Source organism: Pteronotus mesoamericanus, unplaced genomic scaffold (assembly GCF_021234165.1).
Source record: "Pteronotus mesoamericanus isolate MK-2021 breed Mesoamerican mustached bat unplaced genomic scaffold, CSHL_Meso_final contig_182, whole genome shotgun sequence".
In the NCBI taxonomy this organism is placed as follows: Eukaryota; Metazoa; Chordata; class Mammalia; order Chiroptera; family Mormoopidae; genus Pteronotus; species Pteronotus mesoamericanus.
In genome coordinates, this window is record NW_026555078.1 from 31,795,557 (window position 1) to 31,822,339 (window position 26,783).

At 40.5% G+C, this 26,783-nt stretch overlaps 1 pseudogene; it reads right to left on the reverse strand.

Moving 5' to 3' along the window:
- Positions 1 to 1,519: 1,519 nt before the first annotated feature.
- On the reverse strand, positions 1,520 to 2,462 carry LOC129065681 (mediator of RNA polymerase II transcription subunit 25-like; annotated as a pseudogene).
- Positions 2,463 to 26,783: the final 24,321 nt, after the last annotated feature.

The following is a 26,783-nucleotide window of genomic DNA, read 5'->3' on the forward strand; positions in this document are numbered from 1 at the left end:
ATGTTCTTGGTCCAATCTCTCCGGATTAGGCCATCAAAATAAGTGCCAACTAACCCAGAGATTCCTGGAATCTTTGTTGCTGTTCCAGAAGACACAGCCAGTCCTCCAGACCCAGAACTGTCTTCAACAATGTTAATAAACTGTCCCCAGGAGCTATCAAACTCCATCAGGGATCAGGGTTTTAATGCTAAAGCTTAAGTTCTTTTTTAAATTTTATTTTAAAATTAGACACAGTAAATTTTTCCTTCTTTGGTATACAGTTCTATGAGTTTTGACAAATAAATATAGAGTATAACCACCACCGCAGTCAGGATTCGGAAGAGTTCCATCATCCCAACAACTCCTCTAGGTTCCCCTTTGTAACCAACCCCTCCCAACCCCTGACACCCCCTGATGATCTGTCCTTACAATTTTGCCTTTTAACAATATTATATGAATGAAATCAAAATGCATGTTGCATATTGAGTCTGATTTCTTTCACTAAGCGTAATATGTTTGAGGTTTATTCATGTTGTTGTGATTTCAGTAGTCTGTTCCTTTTTACCATTAAGTAGTATTCCATGGTATGGGGTATTAGTTTCCTATGACTGATGTAACAAATTACCACAGACTTGGTTGTTTAAAGCAACAGAAATGTACTTTTTCACAGTTCTGGAGGCCAGAAATTCAAAATCAGTATCACTGGTCCCAAATCAAGGTGTTGATAGGGCATCTGGAGGGAATCCCTTCTTTGCCTGTTCAACCTCAGGAAGCTAGTGGCAGTTCTTGGCTTATGCCACATCACTCCAATCTCTGCCTTTGTGGTCACAGTACCTTCGTTGATGACTGTCTGGAGTCAAATCTCTCTTTGCCTTCCTCTCATAAGGATGCACACAAATCTCCCTATCTCAAGATCCTTAATCACATCTGCAGTCCTTTTTTTCTTTTTTCTCTTTTTGCCATGTAAGGTGACAGTCATAGGTTTCAGGTGTTAGGACATGGTATCCTCCATAGTGCCATTATTCAGCCTTCCACGTATGGATATGCCACAGGTCACTTATCCATTCATGTATTAAAGGACATTTGGATCCTTACCAGTTTGGGGCAATTAAAAATATAGCTGCCATAAATATTTGCATGAAGGCTTTTGTGGGAACATCAGTTTTGATATCTCTTCATTAAATACCTAAGAATGGCAATTGCTAGGTCAAATAGTAGTATATGTTCAACGTTATGAGAAACTGCCAAACTGTTTGCAAAGTGGTTGTACCATTTTGCATTCCTACCAGCAATATTTGAGAGTTCCAATTCCTCCACATTCTCATCACTCTTGGTATTGTCAGTTTTTATGATTTTAGCCATTCTAGTAGATGTTGAGTGGTATTTCCTGTGGTTTTAATTTGTACTTTCCTAATGACAATAATGTTGAGCATTTTTTCACATGTGCAAGTGTGTGTGTGTGTGTGTGTGTGTGTGTGTGTGTGTGTGTGAAAAGGAACTTTATTGGGTGTCAGGGGTTCAGATGAGATACAGGAGGATATCATCCTCCATGACACTGGGCTGCTGGGGGCCTGGGGACCCCAATCAGCAGCATCTGACCTGGCTGTGGAGCCCTCAGGGGAAGCTCTGCAGCCCAGGACTAAGCAGGTGATGGGTGCAGGAGAAGGGGCCCCAGATGGGGCTGCCCCCCAGCCCTGGCGTACTGGGGACAGCGATGAAGGGGCCCCTGGTGGCTGGAGGTTGTAGAGATAAGCCTGCGGTGGAGGTACCCTGGTCTGGGGCAGCGGTAGGTTGAGGAGGAGTCTCTCAATTTGGGTGTTGGCCCCAGAGTTCTGGGGCTGAAGGACACGTCCAGTAGGGGGAGGACTGGGAGTTGCTTTAGGAAGGCCTTGAACTGTGCCTTGGGGAGTCTGGGCAGCACCCTGGGGCTCTGGCTGCCCTGCAGCCACAGAGGCCCCCACCGTGCCCTGTGGCTCATGCTGTGCTGGGCGAAGCTAGAAAAGATTCTGAGAGGGCCTTGCCTGGTCCTCCAGAATGGGGCCCAGCGGATGGGGGAGGTGCTTGCTTTGTCCCCATCCCATGCTGCTGCTCCAGCTTCTGCTGCTGAGCCTGCTTGTAGTTGGTAATAACCTGTCTGCCAGATACTGTTGATGAAAATGTTCTGACCATAGGGGATGAGGCCCACGAAGATCATGCTGGAGGAGTGCAGGAGCATATGTAGACCCACCTCACAGGGACCATGTGACAGACTTGCACGTAGCCCGTGGTAGGTAGAGGACTTCGAGGGACCCAAAGTTGAAATGGAACTGGACCATCCTTGAGCTCTGGAATGAAAGGCCCAGTGCAGTCAGCAGCTGCAGGGAGAGGAGCGGGAGGATCAGCTTCTGAGTCTCCTGCTCTGTTTCCAGGTTCTTGCTGTGATTCACGCAGACCTGACAAGGCGGTGACGATGTGAGCTCCCTATCGATGTTCATCCGCCACATGTGGGCGTGGGATCTGCCCTTCTGTGTCTTCACCCGCCTCGCAGTTTCACTGTGGCCTCTTCTGTAAATCCCCAGTTGTGGAACTTGTATTCAGCTCGATGTCAGGCCATTCTGAATGAGGGTTGCTCTGTAGTTAAGTTGAAATTTTGATGTGGTTGTGGGAGGATGTGAGTACAGCCTTTACTTAAACTACCATCTTGACCAGAAGTCCCCAGGTGCTGAATTTTTAATGTTACATAATTTCTTGCCCTCTCTCAGCTGGCTACATTTTTACTTAGCTCTCTAAATGTGCTTTAGTAATGATTTAGAAATAATTAACCATTTAATGGGAAAAACTCAGAATTTTTAGCTTCTCACGAAATTAAAACTACCGAGTAACTTCTAATGTACAGAATTCTAACTAACAAAATAAGTCAACACAAGATGCAAAAAATATACCTACAGTTCATGGTTAGCATGAGATGATTAGTGAGATTGGTAAAGAGTGTCTCTTTAGTACACATGTGTTCTTTTTCATTCTTATGAATTTGCTTGAATTAAGAATCTGTATGCCCTGTAATAATTTGGGAAGTGTTCTCTTTTAAAATGTGGGTGTAGTATGATACATCTACCTCAGAAAGTCCATATAACTTAGGTCTTCAGGGCATGCGTGGACCTGAAGTTTAACCAACAAAATTTGCTTAGAAACAAGTTTGTTAAGCATGGAAATACTTCCTCTGAAACTGCCAGAAACTCCGAATATCATTAGGGTCTCCTGAGGCACCTGGATAGTAATAAGAGCCATTTGAATATGAACCCATCTTCTAGCCAATGCCAAAAATCTCATAGACTTGTTCATGCATAAAATATGCCTTCATGCTTCTAATAGCTTCAGGATAAATTTCCTATGCCAAAGAAATAAGAGACCAGGCAACTACTTCAGGAGGCCTTAGAAGACAGAAGAAGTGAAGATCTTGATACAAAGGACTTAAGCGTAGAATATCATTCTTTTAAAAAAAATCATTAAAAGATGTTGTATGGCAAGAATAGTAACAAATGGTATTGCAGTACCCACTGACATGTTAATAAAAGTAATAATTATAGTAACTATCCTTTATTGCATGTTCACAGTATCATGCCATACACTATTATAAATACTTGAAATAAATGAACTCATTTAGTACTATAGCTACCCCAAGGGTAGCTACTCTTTTTGTCCCCGTTTTATGGATGAGGAAACTGAGACACAAAGGGGTTAAGTAACTTGTCCAAGTTCCCAGCGGATGATCGGTAGGCAAATGGAAGCAGACAGACTCCATGACATCAGATGACAGCTGCTGTCCAGAAGCTGTTATGTGGCTCCTAAGACCAGCTGATGACGAGCCTGATGTGTGGAGCTTTTCAAAATTCCCAGGTCCCAGCCCCGGGGCTCGTGTTCAGTGTGGGTCTGGAACATGCATTGCTTTTTAGGCTCCCTAAGTATCTGAGCATGAGCTGGGTTACCAACATCAGGCTGGTTTCCACTGTTTCTGGTTCCTTGTTTCTGGTTCTAATACACCCTGTAGAAAGATCATAGACTTCCCAGGGGTCGTTGTTAAGTTCCTTCTCATGGTGATGAGAGGCTAAGACAGCACATATTCCAGATCTTAGACATGTCATTTGTCAGAGGCAGGTTTCTATTTGTTTTAAAGATTTGAAATACAATGAGTAAAAATCAGGATTTATATTTTATTTATATATTATATTTCTCACACCTGAGCTCATCATCTATTAAAATTTCATTGTTATCCATATTGTATATCTGTATTTACTCTTTCAGCAGGACTTATAACCCCATTGTTATTACTGGGTTTGTCCCAAATGCTGGTGATAACCAAATTTATATTTCTACTCTAGACCTTGAACTCCTAGCCTAAATATCAAATGGTATAGTGGACGTTTCTTCCTGGAAAAGCCTCTGATAGAACATGTCTGAAACCTGATCTCCACATACCACACCCCAGCCAAACCTGTTGCTAATCCTACATTCCTTTTCTTGGCGATTGGTCTCACTCACCACCCACTCAGTAATGCGAGCCAGATGCTGGGAGCCACTTAGACTCCACTCTCTCTTCCACTTCCCACCACCCAACGGTCACCTACTTTCTATCTCTTACGGCCTCCTGTTCCCGCTGCCTTGAACTTGGATCAGTTCGAGTCCCCACCACTTCTGGCCTGGACAGGGCAGTGGTCTCTCGGCTCCCTATCTCTCGACTACACTGCTGCCAGAGCTCTGCTTTCTCTTTCTTTTCTTTCTTTTTGCTGAAGAGTATACTTTTGGATCCAAGCCTAACTTCTCTTTAAATTGTGATATGTCAAATATATAGCTGAAAAAATAGAATACTATAACAAACAGCTGTGTTCTGAGTACCAGTTTTATCAAAATCTTAACCTTGTCATATTTGCCATTTTATTTTTTTAAAGAAGTTATATAGGTTTCTAGCTACTTTAGCCCACCTTGACTAGCCTGTTGCACACCCCCAACACACTCTAATGAATTTGCTATTAAGCTCATGTATGTTTCATGCTTTCTCAAAATATTTATGAATCGATAAAAAAACTTCAAGCATCGCTTTGGAGGTTTTGAAACCTCACTGAAATGACATCATACTGTATGCACTCTCTGCAACTGCTTTCTTCACTCAGTTTTATTTTTCTTCCTGTTGCTACACGTCGCCCTAATTCATTCGTTTTAACTGCCATGTGGTATTCCATTGGGTGACTATACCACAAATTATTTATTTAGTTCCTATTGAAGGATGCTTAGGATTTTTTTGCTAATGCAAAAAGTGCAACATTACTCTCTTTGAGCAGATGTTTGAGTTTCTCTAGGCTATATTCTCAGGAGCGGCATTACTTTCCTGGTCCCCAGAGCCAGGGAGACAAATAGTTTCTTGCCTCCCTTTCTCTAACCTACACTGCTGCCAGAGTAATTTTTCTGAAGTGCAAAGCTGATCCTGTCACTTCCTTGCCTAAGTCCCTTTGATTGAACCAACCTGCCATCCCTCAATAAGGCATTCAAGGCCACTGCGCTCCCTCAGAGCTGCTTTCTGCTTCCCTACAGGCTGGGTGCATGTCTGACCCCTTTGCACATTCTTCTCTCTCCCTGGGGCCGCCATCCCCTTGCCCCATCCCCTCCATCTTTCCTAGCAGGAAACACCTGGTTTTCAGGGTCTCTTATACACTGAAACATTTTCTCACCTGCCGGAGGTCACCAGTTCAATCCCACCCAGCTTCAATACTCACTAACTTGGGCAAATTTGAACCCTCTCTGAGCTCAGTGTTCTCAAGTGCAAAATGAAGGTAATAATAACACCTGCTTCATGTACCTATCATGATGGTTAAATCTGATTATTGATACTGACTTAGATTATTAAATTTGACCTTTGATTTAGAGCACTTCACACAGTGCCTGCAAATAAATATTAGCTCTGCTTCATTTATCTATTGAAGTATTTTATTAGAATTACGTCTCTTTGTTGCTGTTAGTTATTTCCTTACATATCTCCCTCGCTCTACTAACCGTCTGAGAACATATCTAATTCACCCTTATAATCCCTGGTACCGGGTCTGGCATAGAAAAGGCATATGATAAATGTTGAGTGAATAAATCAATGATATTTGGGTTCTCAGACCTGCTAGTTAAAAAAAAAAAAAAAATCAATACCTTGTCATAGATGGTATCGTATTTCCACAGAAAAATGCAAATTCTACTGACCTAATTTTCGTCTCCCTTTACTATCAGGGCTTTTTTTTTACAATAGCTTCCTGCCTCATGATTTATGCAAGCTGGTCAGTAAATAATATTAAAAGAACTTATTTTGCCACTTAGTTGTTACCTAAGGAAAGGGTTTGCTTAAAACAAAAACCCCAAGCGCCACCGTTCATTTGATTTTCTTGCTTGCTTACAATCTCTTGGAGCCATCAATTAGCACTGAGAATGTCGATGAAAAGGCGGGGACAAATCTGATCTATGAAAGTAAACTCATCGGTAGAAATTGCAAATAAAAAAGGAAGGGGGAGTGTTTCGAAATGAGAGCTGGGGGTGGAGACAACATCCGTTACTTTAGCCCTCTCGGCTCTGGCGCAGCCTTCAGCACCTGGGAACGCGCAGCAAACCTCAGGGCGGGAGCCGCAGGGCTCCTCCAACTTTCTGTGCGGTCAACCCAGGCGGCGGCCTTCCTGCAGGTCAGCGGCCCGCTCCGCCCCCCGCCCCCTCCCGCCGGGTGGAAGCTCAGAGACTCCTGCCAGCTGCCTTCCTCCAGCCGGTTTCTGCCCTCTGCATCCCCCGCTGCGCCCCCAGCAGCAGCCCTGCCCCAGAGACAACTCTCCCAAAGCAAATTGCCCCTCTGACTTCTGAAATTCAAATTTGATGGGCTGTTCTATACTTTTACTCGCTAAATCCAGTAACCCTAAACAGAGACCTCTTAATTTCAGGGATAGGAAATCCTACCCTGCACCCAGGCTGGCCCCAGTACTGAATCAGTCATGATCTTCTTACTCGCTTTGGCTAAGGATTGGTCTGATAATGGTTTATTACCCAGTTGTGATTCTTGAGATGAAGGGGAAATCTGTTGAAAAGAAAAGCCTTATGGGAAAACCCTATACTTTACCCTCTTCTTTCTGCCTTGGAAACAAAAACCTGAGACGTAACAATTATCTTTTCGCCACGAGGCAACAAACAAAAAGAAAAGAATCATCCCGTCTGGTGGTCCTCAGAGAGGCGTCCAAAGACCCTTGCGGTTCCCTCATGCCCTTTCGGGGGTTCTGTTGGTCACCCATTCTCCAGCTCTTATCCATGTGAGGCCGGATTCCCTTCATATATTTCAAACAAATGACCATGGCCCAACAGATTGCAGAAAAGGATATGGGAATCTAGTCCTTCAGGAAGCCAGAGATAAAAGAGATTTGCAAAACCATGCCAATCTTCTCACTGATTTCTTTTTTGTTTGGGAAGTATAGTTATTTTTCACAAAAATATGTTAATATGTAATGAGCTTCTTATTTTCAAATCAATTAATTTTTTTTAATGTATAAGTTCTCCAACATGGTAGATATCAATAGATATAACCCATATAAACCAAACCTCTTTGGGGGGTCCTCAATAATTTTTAAGACTATAAAGAGGTTGGAAGCCCAGAATCTGAGGTCCATGGACCCAGACAATGGTCCTGACAATAAAAGCTATTCAACTGCTGTTAGCAGCTACAAGCCTCTGGAATTCTTGTAATGAGAAAAATTAACCCCTGTTTGTCTGACTCCTGGCAGCTAATCACAACCTGAAATGATTTCTGAGCTAATTCAACAATGAGTAGTCCAGTCATTACTGAGGCACTCTTTAAAACCGATCAATTGAAAAGATAGTCTTAATTACTCATTATTAACTAGCAATAAAATGAAGTAATAAAATGACAAGGTCATAACTATGCGAAATATGATTTACAGAAAGAAAGAACAAAGCAAATTAAAATCTTCCAAAGACACAAAAGGATAACTTTGGAAATTTGCCGCATGATTTTCACTGACAGTCTCCTTACCTCTAGACAGGTATCTTCATAATAAATATTTAGTACTTGTATTAAATACATGGAATTAAATACAGAATAATTGAGAACAGAGTGTGTCTTCTATAGCTCCTGCCTAAAGAATGTACCTTGAAGGCTTTTAAGACCTTATTTACATTCTTTGATCTTGAAGCTTCTTTATTACAGATACTATCACTGGGCTCTTTTTTCCATCACATTTACCTTTCTGACCTTCTTATTTCTGACACATAATAATTACGTTATTCTTATAACATGCCTGTGTCTCTTCTTAAGCTGTTACCCTTCACACCTGCACCTTTGTTCACTGAGCGTCCATTCATACAGTATTAACAATGAGGCTTAAGTGTTCCCCCAGGTTATATGAAATATTTTTAATCCTTCCTCATTTTAAGAACAATTTAAAGAAAGACATAACTTCCTGTCCCCGCTGCAACAGTGGGGAATAAAGCAAATATCTCGGTGCACTTTTAGATAGCAGCATTAAAACTAAAAAATATATAAAGCTGGTCCCGATTTTGATGGAAACTAGTCATTAGGGTATTTGGGCATGGAGAGAAGATAAAAAGTATTGCATTCAGAATTGCTGTACTTTAAAAAACCATCTACCAGTATGAATTCTGCCTTAGCTCATTAACCTGATAAAAGCAGCCCATGTTCAATATGTTTTTTAAATTATCTGTTAGTTCTGGAAGGAGCATACAACTGTTGCCTTCAAATCCTACAGATGCTCACAGGTAAAATCTAGCAAATCTGGCATTGTATGAAAAATTCTTAACCGGCTTCATTTATTGAGAGCCCCGTAACTTTCAAGGACTAGTTTAAAATGAAGAATCAACCATTGTCTTCACTTTGCATTCTAAAATAATTATCAGAGACATTCATACACCCTCCCATATACTAATAAGAAATCTTGGAAAAGCTGGTCTTCTTTAAAGCTTTAATCATTTTTTATTGTGGTAAAAAAACGCATAAAATTTACCTTCTTAACCATTTTTAAGTGTATAGTTTACTAGTGTTAAGTACACTGATATTGTGCAACCAATCTCCAGAATTTCATCTCACAGAACTAAAACTCAGTGCTCACTGAACAATAATTCCACATTTTCCCCTTCTCCCAAGCTGCTGGCAAGCACCATTTTATGAGTTTGACTATTCTAGATACTGCATAGAAGCGAAACAATATGTTAATATTTTGTGATTGGCATATTTCCCTTAGTGTAATGTATTCAAGTTTCACCCAAGTTGTAGCATGTGTCAGAGTTTCCTTTCTTTTTGAACTCTTACCTTTTTTGACAGCATGGATGGACCTGGAGATTATGCTAAATGAAATAAGCCAGTTAGAGAAAGGCAAATACCATATGATCTTACTTATATGTGGAATCTAATGAACAAAATAGACTGGTGAACAAAGAGAAGCAGAGGCATGGACACATGGGACAGAATGACAGCTGCTAGAAGGCAGGGGGAAGGGGGGACTGTAAGAAAGAAGGTGAAGGGATTGGCCAAAGGACATATATGCATAACCCATAGACACAGACAGCAGTGTGTTAATGGCCAGAGGGAAGGGGGATGCGGGACTGGGTGGAGGTGGGCAAAGAAAGGGAAATGGAGACATCTGTAATAGTGTCACCAATAAAAATAAAGAAAAAAAAAGAATTTCATGTGCTTATTGGCCATTTGTACATCTTCTTTGGTGTAATGTAATTTTTAGATACATATTTTCTAATTATTGACCCTCAGTAATAATGCGACTTAATCTATTAGCATGTAATGAGTACTTTCTGCTATGCCTAGTACACCATGTGTATGCCAGCTAAGATAGCTGGGGTGACAATGCAAAGGAAGTTTCTCAAGTGGAGGGAGTAGGATGGGAATCTTCCAGGCAGCTGAGATTGAAAGCTGAAACTCTTCCAGCTGCCACAGCCCTTGCAGAAAGCAATTGATGACCATCATTCAGGGGCAGGCGTTTCCTGGCAGCCACAGCAAGGATTTCGCAGAATTAGAGTCACGCATATATTATAACAAGAGCCATAAAAATGCAGTCCTTGGATACTCCGTACTTTAAATTTGCACTCTGAGCAATTTCAGACTGGGAAACAAAGAATTCCTTGCAATGAGAGCTTCGGTTCTGACAGTGGAAAGCGATGCGGTCATCACTTAGTACAGACAGGTCTGAAGACAAGCAGGCAAGGGAGTGGGCCAGAACCAAGGAGGACATACTTCCCTTGGCCCCGCTGCCTGAAGGTCTCACCAATATCTGAAGGCTACAAGATCCCAGAGCCACTTATTCATAAATTTATTCATCAACTATGAACACACAGCCAGATGCTAGTTTAGGATCACAAAGGTGAACAAAACATGTCCCTGTAAGCTTAGCACTATGTTATTGGAAGAGGTAGGAAAATAAATGATCAGAAACATAATGTTTAAGCTGAGGATAAGTACTGTGTAGAAAACAGAAAAATTTTAAGAGTCATTTAATGATACCTATAAATTATTATAACTCTAGTATAGAGTTATATCTAACCTATATTTGTACACAGTTCATTCCATAATATGGGGTCAATCATCTCAACTAATCTTTCTCTTTTCTTTAAAGCCCTAAGAATGTCTGTAAGTTTTATTAAAGAGGGTAACCTGAGCCCAAGAGTGCCAGCCGGTGCCCAGGGTCTGTGTGCCAAGTAAGCAGCCCTCTCAGAATGAAGCCTGATGTGAATAATCAAGAAGTTTCACTGTTAAGTGAAAAAGGAACAAGTTGAAAATATAAGAGTCAAGATATTGTAAAGACAAGTCATAGGCTGGGAAAAAGTATTTGCTAAAAACACATCTGATAAAGGACTGTTATTTAAAGTAGACAAAGATCTCTTAAAACTCAATAATAAGAAAACAAACAGCCTGATTAAAAAATGGGCCAAAGACCTTAACAGATGCCTCACTCAAGAAGACACACCGATGGCAAGTGAGACTATGAAAAGATGCTCCACATCATGTCATCAGAGAAATGCAAATTAAAACAGCAGTGCGATACCACTACTGTACAGGAAAAACGCAGTGCTCCTCCTGCGTGTCCTGTTTTCTCTCACAGTACTTCCACACTCACACCACTTCCTGGACCGGATGTGGGGCGCGGCTTCCCCAACTAAGGAATTTGGTGCTGCACCAGCTGCGTGTCCTACAATTTAACTCAATTCTAACAGTGTCTACCAGGAGATAACATCAGATCCCTCAGGGCAAGGGCTCGGTTCGCAGGACTGCACTTTAGGTGCCAATCACAGTCACCTGTGCTTCTGACAAATCCTATGAATTGGAGGTTTCTAGCTCCTGCCCTCAGGTTCGACTGATTTGCTGGAGTGGCTCACAGAATCCAGGAAAACAATTTATGTACTGTTTACCAGTTTATTATCAAAGGATATGATAGAGGGGACAGATAATTATCCAGATGGGAGAGTGGAGCTCCCATGCCCTCTCTCATGGGGCTACTCTTGCTGCACCTCCATGCGATCACCAACCTGGAAGCTCTTTGAACCACATACTTTTAGGATTTTTATGGAGGCTTCATCGCATAGGTAGGCATGAGTAATCACTAACTGCATTTCCAGCCCCTCTCCCTCTTTGGAGGATGGGAGGCAGGGCTGAAAATCCCAAGCTTCTAATCATGGCTTTGTCTTTCCGGTGACCAGCCCCCAAGCAGGAGCCCACCGAGACTCACCTCCTTAGAACAAAAGATACTCCTATTACCCAGGAAATTCCGAGGGATTTAGGAGTCCTGTGTCAGGAACCGGGGTCAAAGGCCACCTATTAGAACAAAAGATGCTCCTTGTGCTCTTATCACTTAGAAACTTACAAGAGTTCTCAGACCTCCGTACCAAGAAGCAGGGGCTGATGTATATTATATATATCTCACAATTACATACTTATTAAAGTGGTCAAAATCCAAAACGCTGACAGCACCAAATGCTTGAAAGGTTGTGGAGCAACAGTAACAGAAAACTAGCGGGAAAGAAAAAATAGTACAACTGGTATATTTGAAAGTTGTTAAGAGAGTAAGTCCTAAGAGTTCCTATCATAATGAAAAATAAAGTCTTTTTTTTTTGCGTCTATATGAGATGATAGATGTTAAATAAACTTACTGTGTTAATTATTTCACAATATATGAAAGTCAAATCATTTGCTTTGTGTCTTAAACTTATACAGCACTGTATGTCCATGATATCTCAATAAAACTAGAAAAAAGAAAAAATGATACAGCCACTTTGGAAGGCAGTTTGGTAGTTTCTTGCAAAATTAAACATACTCTTACCATAAAATTCAGCAATCAGTTTCCTTAGTATTTACCCAAATGAATTGAAAATTTGTATTTACACAAAAACCTACACATGTATGTTCATAGCAGCTTTATTCATAACTGCCAAAATTTGGAAGCAACCAAATATTTTAATAGGTAAGTAGATAAATAAACTGTCACCGGACAATGGAATATAATTTGGTGCTAAAAAGAAATGAGCTATCAAACCTTTAAAAGATATGGAGGAAACTTAAATGCATATTACTAAGTGAAAGAAACCAATCTGAAAAGGCTACATACTGTGTGATTCCAGCTATGTGACATTTTTGAAAAGGCAAAATTATGGAAACAACAAAAAGATTAGTTTTTGCCAGGGTCTAGAGGGGAGGAGGGATGAGCAAACAGAACATGCAAGACTTTGAAGGAAGTGAAACTATTTTATATGATATTACAATAGCAGGTACAGGTCATTATACAGTTGTCAAAACCCATAGAATGTACAGCACTAAGAATGAGCCCAAATGTAAGCTCTAAACTCAGTGATTATAATACATCAGTATAGGTCCATCAGTTATAACAAACATACTGCTCTGGAGGAGGATGTTGACAGAAGGAGAGGTTTTGTGTGTGTGTGTGTGTGTGTGTGTGTGTGTGTGTGTGTGTGTGTGAAAACAGGAAGTACATGAGACCTTTCTATACCTTGTGCTCTGTTTTGCTGTGTACGTACAACTGCTCAAAAGAATAAAGTTCATTAATTATATAACAACAACACAGTGCCAGAATTCCTGGCCTGCATAAGTAGAACATCTGAGCTCTTCAAAGGATTGCACTCCTCGATGTCCTGATAAGGAGCTCAGAGAGACAACTAATGTGATTGATTGACTTGTAGTGACTGATGCTCATGCAGTAATTAGCATTCACTGCCACTCTCTGTGCAGCAGGCACTGCTCTAAAAGCTTTACATTAAGTTCTTGCCAACAACCAAGTGAAGTAGATACTCACACAGCAGTCATCTGAAGTAAAACTTCATTTAAAATGTGTAGACATTGAATAACACACTGTGATAAGGACAGTGGTGGGGGAGGGGGTGGAAAAACACTGCCCTACCTAGTTGGCACCACCTTCACAGAGAGCTGTTTGGCACTATCTGATCGACCTTACATATCCTTTGGTCCCTCAATTTTAGTTGTAAGAATGTATCTTACAGATTTACTAACACTTAATTACAAAGGAAATGTGCATAAAAATATTCATTGCAGTACTATTTATAGTAGACAAAAACTATACACACCTATCAAAATGACTAAAATAAAAGCAACTGACAGTACCAAATGCTGGCAAGTATGTATATACCACGTGGGGCAAAAGTAGGCTCACAGTTGTGACTACATGAAACACAAAGTTTATTCCTGTATTATTATTTATTATTGTATTATCTTCCATATGGATAATTGTAAACCTACTTTTGCCCCTCCCCCTGTATTGCTTGAAAGCGAAGTGGTATAGTCACTTTGGGAACCAGGTTGGCTACTGCTTATTAAGTCAAACATAAATTTACCATAAAACCCAGTAAACCCACTCCTAGTTGTTTACCCAAGAGGAATAAAACTTATGCCCACATAAAAGCTAGCATGCAATAATAGCAGATTTACCCCTTATTACACCCAACTGGAAACAACCCAATGTTTTATGACTGGTGAATGGATAAATATAATGTGGCATATCCATACAATGGAATATAACACAACAATAAAAGAAACCAATAACTAATATACACATACCATGGATAAATCTCGATTATGTTGTGTTCAGTGAAATAGTCATACTCAAACATCCTGTATGATCCCATTTATATGACATTTTGTAAAAGGCAAAATATAGGGACAGAAAGCAGATCAGTGGCTGCCAGGAGCTGGTGATATGTGCACAGGACTATCTATAGAAGTGCATCAGGGACTTTTTGGAGTGATGGAACTGTTCTCATCTTGGTTATGTTTGTACGACTATACATGTCTACCAAAGTTCATAGAGTTATACACAAAAAGGGTGAACTTCACTGCACTATACCTCAATCAACTTGACTTTTAAAGAAATACTGGAAATAACAATATCATTAGTGAGGGATTAAGTAAATTATGGTAAAGCCATAGTTAAAATACTGTGGTCATACCAAAGAAGAGGTAGTTCTAAACATATAAATAAATGATTATCATCAAAATGTGTACTTATAAATTTTTAAAAGCACAGTCTAGTAGACAGTGTGTTACCAACAGCTTAAAAGGAAATACTAAGTATTTGTTTGCATATAAGTGGGGATAGCTCTGAGAGATAAGCAGGAAAGAATACAAAAATTGCCCTTGAGGGGAGAAAAATGGGTGACTAGAGGCTAGTGGTCAGAGAGACTTGCTTTTTAATCTATAAGGTAATTTCTATTTAAATTTTTAATTATGTGCAGGTGCAGCCTGACAGCATCTCCTTTAGGCCTCATTGAGTATCTCTTCTTCATTGTCCTGGGAACTCAGGGGCATGCTTCATAGGCTGTAGATCCTCTCAGCCATGCTGGCATGATTAATTTTGGAAATATGAGGGAATTGTCATCTCCCTAGATGAACAAGTGATGGGAGTCGGTGGATAACCTATGTCTCAAGTGGACATTGCTGAAGCACCTCCTACGTAGGTTCTCAGCGCGTCTCCAGTGGGACTGAGCCCCAGGTGCCCAGAATGGGAAGCCGCTCAGTACCTCACCATTGCACTGGCTTTGCCTCCTTCCCTATTTCAGTCTTCGCAATTCTCCCAACTCCAGTTTCCTGGAATTCTTTCCCAAATAAACTACTTGTGTACTGCATAAATAAATAAATAATATTCATGGTATAATTCTATGTTTGTTTTTAAATTATGATTATAATTCATTAATGTTAGCATTTCTATAGAGAGAAGATAATTAACAGACTAGGCAGTCTCGCCCTGTGGTTCAGATTGAAGGCTCTGAAATTGGAGTGGCTGATTGGAGTCCCAGTTCTGCATCTTCTGTGATCATAAGTAAGTGAACCCTCCTCTCTATAAAAATGGGGAGAATAATAGTATTTCCCTTATACGATTGTCTGAGGGTTATACCTAATAATGCATGTAATCACTTAGAGCTCATTAAACAAACACGTAAATAATTAGGCAAACAAATAAATGTTAGTGAATATTATTTTCCATTCTCTTAATGAAAATACTCATTAAGGGGATTATATATTTCTGCAATACAGAAATTTTATACCATGAACATTTATTTCTTTTATAGTTTAAAAAAAACAGTTGAAGAATAGGTTGCTTTGCGGAATGTTTTCTTATTTGGCTCTTCCCTCTGTTCTAACCCTTGCTGCACAAAAAATTGTATGTAGAGGAGTCACAGCTTTTCCACAGCCTGTTAGAAATGCAGAATTTAGGGCCCAGCCTAGGCCTCCTAATCAGAGTCTACCCGTGAACAGGTCCCCTGGTGATTTGACGCACAACCATATTTGAGGAGCCCTGTCTATGACTACAAAAAAGACAAACCATGCTGTTAGTACATATTTCAGATGAAATAACATCTTATTTAGTTTCCTTTTTCAATACAAGGGCTGAGTTTAGAGTCCTATATTTGTCTTTGAATAAAATGTTGAACTCAAATAATAGCTTTAAAAAAAAGATTTATGTACAGAGTGGGGAAGGGATGGAGAAAGAGAGGGAGAGAAACATCAATGTGTGGCTGCCTCTCAAGCACCACGCACTAGGGACCTGGCCCGCAACCCAGGCATGTGCCCTGACTGGGAATCAAACCGGCAACCCTTTGGTTCACAGGCCAGCACTCAGTCCACTGAGCCACACCAGCCAGGGTTCAAATAATAGCTTTATATCACTGTTTAGACCTATATATTTTTAACTCTTAATGGATATTATCTATCCAAATTTTTTTCTGATTGAATTAAATTTTATGATACTCTAAAATGTACTTTGATTGGTGATCACTTCAAGATCATTGTATAGAACTTCTCAAAACTTAAAAAGGTCTTGAAAGTCAACAAATATCTCAAAAAATTTTTGTTCCCATGTTACATAAAATCATATTAATACAGAATGCATGATGTGCTCCTATTTTTTTTAATGTATTTGAGTGTAACCGTATGAAGAAGTCTTGCAAGATGCATGTTTAAATTTGGCTCCAAATTCTCTGCTGCTTCTCTCATGGAATGATGGGGTCTACATCTCTTTTCCCTCGAATACTGGCAAGCGTATGACTGTTTCAACCAATAGAGTGTGCTGGAATTGACACTGTGGATTCTCAAGTTAATTCATGAAAAGTCATGGGGCTTCTGCCTGGTTCTCTTGGAATGCTCACTCTCCAGAAGTTTTCTCTTGAAACAATTCTTTTCAGAACCCACCACCAAGCTGTGAGAAGCCCAAACTACAGCCCCCACACACTCCACACACACGGAGGCCAAATTTAGAGGTTCCAGATTACAGTCAAGAATCCCAGCTGAGTCCAGCCTTCAGGTCATCCCAGTGACCCTTTGATACTCAGGCCGGCACTCAATCCACTGGAGCCACACCAGCCAGGGCTGGAATATACAGTTCTTAACAAGCACGTGCCACGTGGCTACAAGTTCCCTGTGTTCCTGGAGTCTCTATGTATTAATGCCCCATCCCCTTTCCAGTGTGGAGATCCACCGTCTTGTTGCCAACCCAAACTCTGCTCCTGTCCATAAGTTCCCTTAATAGATTCTTCGTTTAATTCTGAAGTTATCAGCCTCTTTCCTTGGTATCTTGGCCCCAATCTCCTTTGGTGGTCAGTTTCAGTACACCATGGGAAATTTTCCCAACACTCTCAAACAAACGAACAAACAAACAAAAAACTCCAAAGAGAAACTCTGAAACTCCAAACTAAATGGAAAAGAGCTAATATCAATCTGTGGACTTGCATAAATGATCAGGTAATTATTTATTTGATCACATTAAATTTCTTTCCTTTTAAGAAACCAAATGATAAATTTTCTTCACATATTTTGAAAAATACCTGAGTTATCAAAATGGGTAACTCCTACTGATACAGCAAGAAGAAAATTACCAAGGTACATTTGGCATAGTAAATGTCACCAATTAATTATACAAACAAGTTGGAACAAGTTTAATTTATGTAAAAAATGTGTACAAGCTTGTAAACTGACTTTAATTACTATCCAAACTACCCAAAAGGGGGAATTAGCGTATCAGGTTTGGAGCAAGAGCTTGGTAGATTTTTTTATATTTAAAAATAACTTACACTTGTGAAGTACTTAATTTAAAGATCATTTCCACATATGCTATCTCATTTAAGCCTCACTCCAACTCCAGGTGCATGTATTCTAAGTGACATTTTAGAGACTTAGAAATTGTGAGTTACTCAAGGTCATATGGCAAGTAAATGGCAAAAAAAATTTTTACATGAGTCAAACTTGTGTAATCTGACTCAAACAAGCAGAAATGTTTTTCATCAGCTTCTCATGTAAGCTCTTTCTTCATCCTACAGCATCTCCAGGTGTAAAGAATTCATCTAAAGTGAAAGGGAACACTTCCTGTTCCACAGCTGTGTGGGCTGAAATTCAAAACCCCTGTCTTGTATGTCATTAGGGTCCTAGTCACAAGCATTGGCTGATTTAAGCAAGAAAGGAAATCTACTGGAAGATACTGGGCATCTCATAATCTTTGGGTGGTCATGAACCAGGCCAGCCAGGATCTCTACGCCGTTGGGTGTAGGGACGTTAGCACTGCTGCTGCCCCTGGGCGCAGCGACTTTGACTTGCACCACTGATACTGGACATTGGTATTGTTGCCAGAGACGCTGCCTCTGTGTCTCCAAACAGCTGTCAGATGGCATTCCATTGGGCTCCTCCTCTGCCTCGATTGACTGGTGCTGTGCCTCCCGCCGCCCCCCACCCTCCTGCTGCAGGAGAGGCTCAGAAAGTGCATCTCTGGTATTTTCAGCTTCAAGCCTGACTCTGCCTCACAAGGCTGCAGATTCCCTTGTCACAGGAGGTTCATAGGATGGAAAGACCAAAAAAATAAATTAATAATAATAAAAAAATAACCAATGGCTCTGCCTAAGGTGAGGACCTTTCACTCCCCTCAGGAGGAAACTGAAAGTTGGTATGGATTTTGCACGTAAGTGAACCTGCCAACACCTTGTTTGTGCAAATGGTGACTAGATAATAAACCAATGGCTACATGATTTTATTTTTACTAAATGAATAACACCATAATTTTTAAAATACCTACCATCTGTCAAGCATCATCAGGGGCAGATTTATTATGAAGCTAAACAAGGATAAACTTGGAGACTCTCAGGGGGCCTTTCCAAGATTTGTATTAATTTTGTTTCTGTAATTTTCTGTTCTTTCTCTTAAAAAAGGGACCTGCAAATTCTATATGTTTCTGAACCAACGAAACCTGGATCCACCTCTGAGCGCTCTGCGATGTCCTTTATTAGTATCACCTCTAATTTTCTCAACTACACAAGGTAGATCATTAAGGGCAAACAATTTGATAAGCACCTGTGATCACCTGCACACATACCTGTACCCATGCTCTTTTTTTTTTTAAGGGTAGTAGTTCCTTTGTTTGCTGAGGCTACCCACCTCAGTTATATGCCTCAGACCTCCTTGTAATTATGTGAATTGGTTGGCTTTTGCTGTGTAACAATCCTAAACTTGATGGCTCAAACCAATGGGGAATATGTGCAGCCACACCACCCAGATTCTTCAAGTGAGGACTCACTGCTTGATGGCAAGAAGTAGAGTTAACTGATAGCTTTCAAACTGAGGTCATTCTCATCACAGGGTAGCACCTAGCCAATGACTGAGCAAGGCTGTGGGATAAAGGCCCAGCCATTTCTGTCCAATGGAGGATTCTTCTAAGAGGCCATCTTTGTTTTGGAACTCCTCACTGGGCAGACAAAGACTTGTCAGGGATACCGTGCTCCGGTGGCCCCTCTAGCCAATTCCTGCTTCCTTCCCTTTTCTTTTCACAAGTATTTTGTATTCTTTACCCTGTCTTAGCATCTGCTTCCCAGAGAACCCAATTTGTACCAAACAACTATTTATTCAGTTCATTGTTCTATGGGTCATCAGTTTGGGCTGGGCTCAGCTGGGATGGCTCACCTCCGCTTCACCTGGTCTCTCATCCTCCAGCAGCCTAGCTGGACTTGTTCACTGGCTCACTGGCAGCTGGAAAGGATTCCAGGACAGAAAGTAAAAGATCTCTTAAAAAATCTAGATTCTAAATGACCACAACATCACTACTGCCACAGTCTACTAGCAAAAATAAATCACAAGTCCAGGTCAGACTCAAGAGAAAGGTAAACTACCTCTTGCTCAGAAGGGCTACAAAGTCATTGAAACACGTTGAATAAAATGTTCCCAAGAACTGCCCCATCTAGTCAAGCCCTACCGGAACAAATTGCTCCATCAAATTAAGTGAGTTAAGCTCCAGGAACGGGGGCAGTCATCAATAGGTGGTTATAAAACAATGGTCCAGGAACTACAATGACTTCTTTTGTTTTTCAAATCTAAAGCCAGGTCACCAACCAAAGAGACCAACTCAATACCTGGTTAGGAAAGTCCCTTCCTACATCCCATAATAAGTGCTGCACAATCCCAGAATGCTTTACTTCACTGATGTATACCCAGACATCAATGTTCATATACTATCAGTGTTCCAAAAAAGGAAAAGCCTGCTAACCTACTCCCTGATTGGCTAACTCCAGTAACTTCTGCATTCCCAAGCCATAAAAACCTGTAAGCCCCACAGTTGGGGCGCAGAACCTGAGGCCTTATCTCATTGTTCTCAGCCTCTGCAGAACCTCAATAAATCTGCCTTTGCTTTTTATCAGTGTCCCGGTCTAAATTTTTTTGTATCAGGAGAGAAGAACCCAAACTCGTTGATAACAACATTGAAAAGAACTTGGGCACAGGACAGAGTGAAGGATTATGGCCAATTTGCAAACTGCCACAGTAGGGTGGTCAAATGACTAAGTTGTTAACAACAATAAAATGTGCATTTATGAGCCCAGGGTCTTCAGACACAGAGCTGTGCCTCCTCCCTTCTCTCTTCTCCCTTCTCACCGTCTGGAATCCATCAGATTTTATTATGCAGATGATATCAATGCAGAGCAACATAGAACCTGGATTCCTGAATAGGAAGGGAGAAGAGCTGCCCTGCTGACCAGGATTATTTATATCTTAGCTGTTGCGAGACAAGGAGAGAGAGAGGAAAAAAGAGAGGAAGAAGAAAGGGAAAGAAGGAGAACTTTTTTCTTTAGACCACTGACTGCATTTTGTTACAGTATCTTGCCATTACCCTAATGCTTATGAAAATTGATGTAGGCACTGAAATCAGGGAGAAAGGAAAGGTGTTGAAGAAGAGACTTGAGAGAGCTTTTCTGCCCTGACCAGTGTGGCCCAGTTGGTTGGGCATTGTCCCACAAACGAAAGGTCGCTGGTTGGATTCCCAGTCAGGACACATGACTGGGTAGCAGCCCAGTCCCTTGTTGGGGGCGTGTGAGAGACAACCAATCAACGCTTCTCTCACATACTGATGTTTCTCTCCCTCTCTCCCTCACTTCCTCTCTTTAAAAATAAATAAGTAAAATCTTAAAAAATAAAAGAGAGACTTGCTGTGTGTTGTACAATGTAATCTCTTTATTTTTTTCCTCAGTAACCTGCAGTCAAGATCTTCATTACTCTTCAATGTGAATTTTGGCTTACTTTTCCCCAGAAATGTCAATATACTAAGCTGGAGCTTAACAAAGCATGGGACAATCAACAAGAAATACCTGCATGTGGATTACAGAATTATTACACCATTTTTAGAAAGGGACACTAAAGTTATATAGCAAATAACAGAGGGAAACAATATTGTGGTCCTGACTTAACAGACCCCAAACTCGTTTCCCACCTAAACATTTATTAGGTTTATTTTTCCAGTGTGAGAATAGAGGAGGTTTTATTTTCTGTATTATCATCTTCAGAGGAACCTCCCACACTACCTAATGGCAGGTGGTGGTCCAAAGGGATGCCTTACAGAAATGTGGCCAGGATTCCAGGACTAATTTTCTCTTTGGAGAAAGAAGCAAGAGAGTTCAGCCAAGTCATCCTCTTGCCAAAATTACTCCTTAGGTGAAATTATGACTCATTTGGAATCTTTATTAATTAATTTGATGGGGGAACAGCCGGATTGATGTTATCTAGGCAGAAACATAAAGGTGGCTTATGCTTCAGCCAGAAATCAGAAGAGGAGTAGAAGGAAGTTTAAAACTGGCAAAATCCTGCAGCAATCTCTCAGTCTTTTGCCAAGGGCTTTGTTTCTGGCCAAAATTGTAATATATTTAACGGTATTTGCATATCTCTTCAAATAATATATGTGTATATATGTGTACACACACAAAGGATTACATGGAAAACATACCGTTTTATAACTGTACTACTAGGCCAAGATTTAGTACCTTATAATTTTCTGCAGCTGAGCAGGAGGGGAAAAAATTCTAAAGCCTGGCACTAAAATTTGCTTTCCAGTTCCAAATAACAGTTTTAAATCTTAAGACTTAAAAAGCAACAGATTCAAAAAGGAATTTATATACATAATTAACTAAGTTTCCAAGTGATAGTACACTTGGTGAATTGAAACAAGAATGAAAAATGATGAGGAACTTACCGACAGCTAAATTAAAATAGGATTTTGCAAACACTGTCATATAATTCAAAATTATATTTATAGAAATAATTCTTTTGTACACTTCATGCAAAACATTCTAAGCAATAATGCTGCCTAAATTATTTCTCATAGGCAGATACTGAAAGTTAGTGGCTCTTAACCAAAACTTGAAGTTGGGAGAAGTCTTGCACAATATCTAGTCCAGCTCATCATATTAAAGATGAAGAAATTGAAACCCAGAGAGGATTGTTAATGAGTTCAAGATTATTATTAATTTTTTTTGTGCCTAGCCTTATAATTTGTGGATGAAAAAAGGGGACACATACTAAATCTGACAAGCTCACAGGAGGCCTACATAGTGGCCTTACAAACTCAGAGACCTGAAGTAACCACATAGAATGGTCTGAAATTCCAATTTCCTAATGAAAAGCAAGTCATGGCAAGTGGTTGTGTTCTAACCTGGTATCCTAACTGAGCCTGTCTATTGACCTTTTTTAAAAAAGATTTTATTATTTTTAGAGAGAGGGGAAAGGAGAGAGAAAGAGAGGGAGAGAAACATCAATGTGTAGTTGCCTTTCACGCACCCCCAACTGGGGACCTGGCCCACAACCCAGGCATGTGCCCTGACTGGGACTTGAACCAGCGATCCTTGATTTGCAGGCTGGCCCTCAATTCACTGAGCCACACTAGCCAGTGCTATCACCTTTTGCATCTACAATAATATACCTTTGGAATGTCAGGGTAATTTCCTTCCTGCCCCCCACCCCACCCCTCATCATACCAGCTCAGAATACAAAACCCCTCATTGTTACTGTTATGTTAATTGTTAACTGTCCTATACTCACAAATGTAAAAGAAGTATGTGTCTGTTCCTTTTACTTTTTTTATCCAATCCTGGAGATCCCCTGTTTGCTTTCTTGTACCGCCCTCCTCTATCACCAGTTGATTCCATTTAACCCCTTACACCTCCTCCTTTGATTGTACTGTATAAAATAAGATGCAAAATTGCTATTCTCTGGAGCAGTTTCTCAATCCATTGAGATTTTTTTTCCTGTCAATTGTTATAAGTGTGGCTCAAATAAACTCATGAAAATTCTCTACAGGTTTAAATGTTGCTTATGTTGGCAAATTTATCCCTCTATCCTTACTGTTTTTATTTAAGAATTTTCTTAATTATGGAAGTAAATTAGAGGAGAAATGAACACAAGTGGCAAAGAATGATCTCAGGATCCTAAACAAAATTATTTCCCTATATCATTAAGCATATTTAACACAAGCTAGACTCTTTCCACATACAGGTTTATCTTTGCCTGGCACATAGCAGAGTCTCAATATTATCTGAATGAGCAAATTCTTCCAGACTGAAAAAAAAAAAAAGGAAAGAGGACAAAGTATACCCAGCATACAGGTTCATTGAGGAAAGCTCTTTCTGTACTCCACACCCCAGGTAGTCCCCCTGTTGGACCTCAGGATGGCTCTAAACAACCCAGAGACTTGCAGGGACACCTAACTCTTGGCCTTTTTTTGAAAAAGATTTTATTAATTTTTAGAGAAGGGGGAAGGAAGGGAGAAAGATAGGGAAAGAAATATCAGTGTGTGGTTGTCTCTCACATACCCCCTACTGGGGACCTGGCTTGCTACCCAGGCACATGCCCTGACTAGGAATTGAACTGGCAACCTTTTGGTTTCCAGGCCAACATTCAACCCACTGAGCCACACCAGTCAGGGTGAACTCTTAGTTTTTATCTACCTGTCTCTGTAGATGAGGAACCAGTGGACAGTGCCTCAAGATATCTTTTCTGGGGTGCACACTCGCCAATGGGGAGAAATTTGATTCTGAGTCTGATAGGGGACTCAAATGTTGGAAAAATTTTAGTTTCAGATAATAGCTAATAGGCTTAGTAATCAAGGCGTGTAGAAAGCTATTGTTTCAGGAACTGAAGGTTTGCCCCACGTTGACCCCTGAAGACCATAAGCAGTTCCACCTTTGTGTCTAGGAGGGCTGCAAGCAATCAAGATGGTATCTGAGCAGTTGTGCTTCAGGGAGAGATGTCCACTCACAGCCCTGGGGACACAGATAAAGACTGGACTCAGATAAAGACCACAGCTCACCCCAGAGATGGAAGAATGCTGCAACTCTTATCTGATTAACTTTTTCCCTGCATTCCAAACCCCTTGCCTACACTCTTCTTCTACTTATAAAAAGAATTGGTTTAAAATGGAATTTAAGATGGTCTGTTAGGGTACAAATGTTCTGTCTTCTCAGATCACATGCCATCTGAATAAAGCACCCATCAAGATTGAATCCCTGCCCCTGCTTATGGGGTCTGGTAGTGACAGGCAACTCAAACACCAGCTTTTTGGTTTTAACTCCTTAAAAAAAAAGCAAATCTTTTGCAACACAGCCTGGCCCTAGTGTTAATTGGGTGATGGAGCCCTGGCCGAGTGCGCCAAAAGGTTGTAGGTTCTATTCCTGGTCAGGGCACATGCCTAGGTTGCAGGTTCAATTCCCAGTTGGGGCTTGTATGGGAGGCAAAGGATAGATGTCTCTCTCACATCGTTGTTTCTCTCTCTGTCCCTCTCTCAAATCAATAAACATATCCTCAGGTGAGAATAAAAAAAAGAGAGCCCTGGCTGGTGTGGCTCACTTGATTGAAGCACTGTCCCCTAAACCAAAAAGTTGTGGGTTCAATTCCCAGTCAGGGCACATACTTGGGTGGTAGGTTCATTCCCCAGTCGTGTCCATGCAAGAAGCAACTGATTGATGTTTCACTCCCTCTCTTTCTCCCTTCCCCACTCTCTAAAATCAATAAGCACGTCCTCAGGTGAAGATCTTAAAAAATGAGGCAATGGAGAATTTTGGCCAGTTAACAGCATCATTCATTTTAACATTACTTGTAGCTAGTCCTGTTTTGCAGTTTCCAAAGGACATGGACAGAGGTTCCATACATACTAGTGAAACCAGAAAAGCAGAGCTCGTGCTACCTGTCACTACCAGATTCCATAAGCAGAGACAGGGATTGAATCTTTACGGGCACCTTATTCATATGGCTGGCAATCTGAGAAGAAGGCGTTAACAGACTGTCTTAAATTCCATTTTAAACCACCCTTTTTTATAAGGAGGAGAAAGGTATAGGCAAGGGGTTTGGAATTCAGGGAAAAAGTTACCCAGATAAAACCTGCAGCTTTCTTTCATCTGTGCCCTGGGCGGTGGTCTTTACCTGTATCCTGGGCAGTGGGTGGTCTCACCCTGGAGTACAATAACTCAGATACCATCTTGATCGCTTATGGTCCTCCTGAGGCACAAAGGTAGAACTGCTTACAGCCTCCCAGAGCCAACGCGGGGCAAACCTTGAGTTCCTGACAGAATAGCTTTCCACATGTATCGATTACTAAGCTTATTAGTTATTACCTAAAACTAAAATTTTTCCCACATTTGAGTCCCCCATCACAAGCCTTTATGGCTCTCAGAGACAGCCCTGTAAACTACCTGTACACTAGAAAAATGTACCCAGATGGAAAGAAACATTCTAAAAAAATGGGTGGATGGGTTTGTCAGTCTTCTGCCAACATTTGGGTGGCAACTCAATTCTTGACATACTAAAAACTGTCTTTACAGGGCCAGAGGTATAGCTTCAGAAACAATTCAAAGCCCATCAAATCGTTTACCTTCCCAAAACCTTCACTATTCACTTCAGAAGGCTTATAGATAATTGGCCTTATAAAACCAAAGTCCTTCCAGGGGCAGTTTGCTTTTTTTCCCTGTACTTTTGAGATATAAATAATTGGTCTTCTTTTTTGGACCATCTTTTAAAATGCAAATTTCTGGGAGGTAAATCTTATTAAAAGGGGAAAACCTTAGCCATCTGAACAGAATAAAAATTATTGAGTCTCTAGATATTTTGAAATAACATGAAATACTGAAACATCAATTGGTAGACAAGTCTTAAGTTCACCTAACTTTTGGCTTCTTATTACAGAGAAGCTAGAAAATAGATTTGGAATTGTTAATGAATGTCTTACACTTTATTAAAAACATGTCTCTTAAAAGTGTGAGTGTGTTTGCCAGTGGAGGATCCTATATTTCTAGAAGTTATGAAATGTATTTGCCAATCTAAAGGATGTTAATTGCTTCCTTTTTCGTTGTCACTAAAAATTAAGGTTTCTTGAGAAAATAAAGCAACTCATAAAGTACCTGACAAGTGCAGAAAAGGCCAGCATACCTGAGGAGAGCAAGAGGAGATGGGCCCAACTGAAGTCAGTGGTGGCTTAGCGTCCGCGGCAGCGGCTGCTCAGCTTCTCCCTCCTCTGGTCTAAGGGAGGGATACATTATTACACGTTACTTTTTTAACTTGAGGAAGGGAAAAAGAAAAAGAGACTTCCCAACATTTCAACCATTCAGATACAAATTTTAAGCTTTGTAATAATATCTCACTATTTATAATATCCTTCTCTTAAGTTGTCAAAAGCAAAACTGTTGAGTTTACAATGACTCTCCTTCCTCAGACACCAATACAGGCAGTGCTCAATTTGCACCATAGTGTGGAAGTATAAAAATAACTACCCAAGCTCAAACTCTGCATCACATTCTTAATAACCAATGGGGAATATTTCAGCTGTTCCATGACCTTTAAATTTTTTGTCAAAACATTAAAAACTCTTTGTTAGTTATAATGCCTAGGGAAATTAAAGAAATGGTACAACTAATATTTATATATCACTCTATAATTGAAAATATTAGACTCATTGGGGATTAAAGTG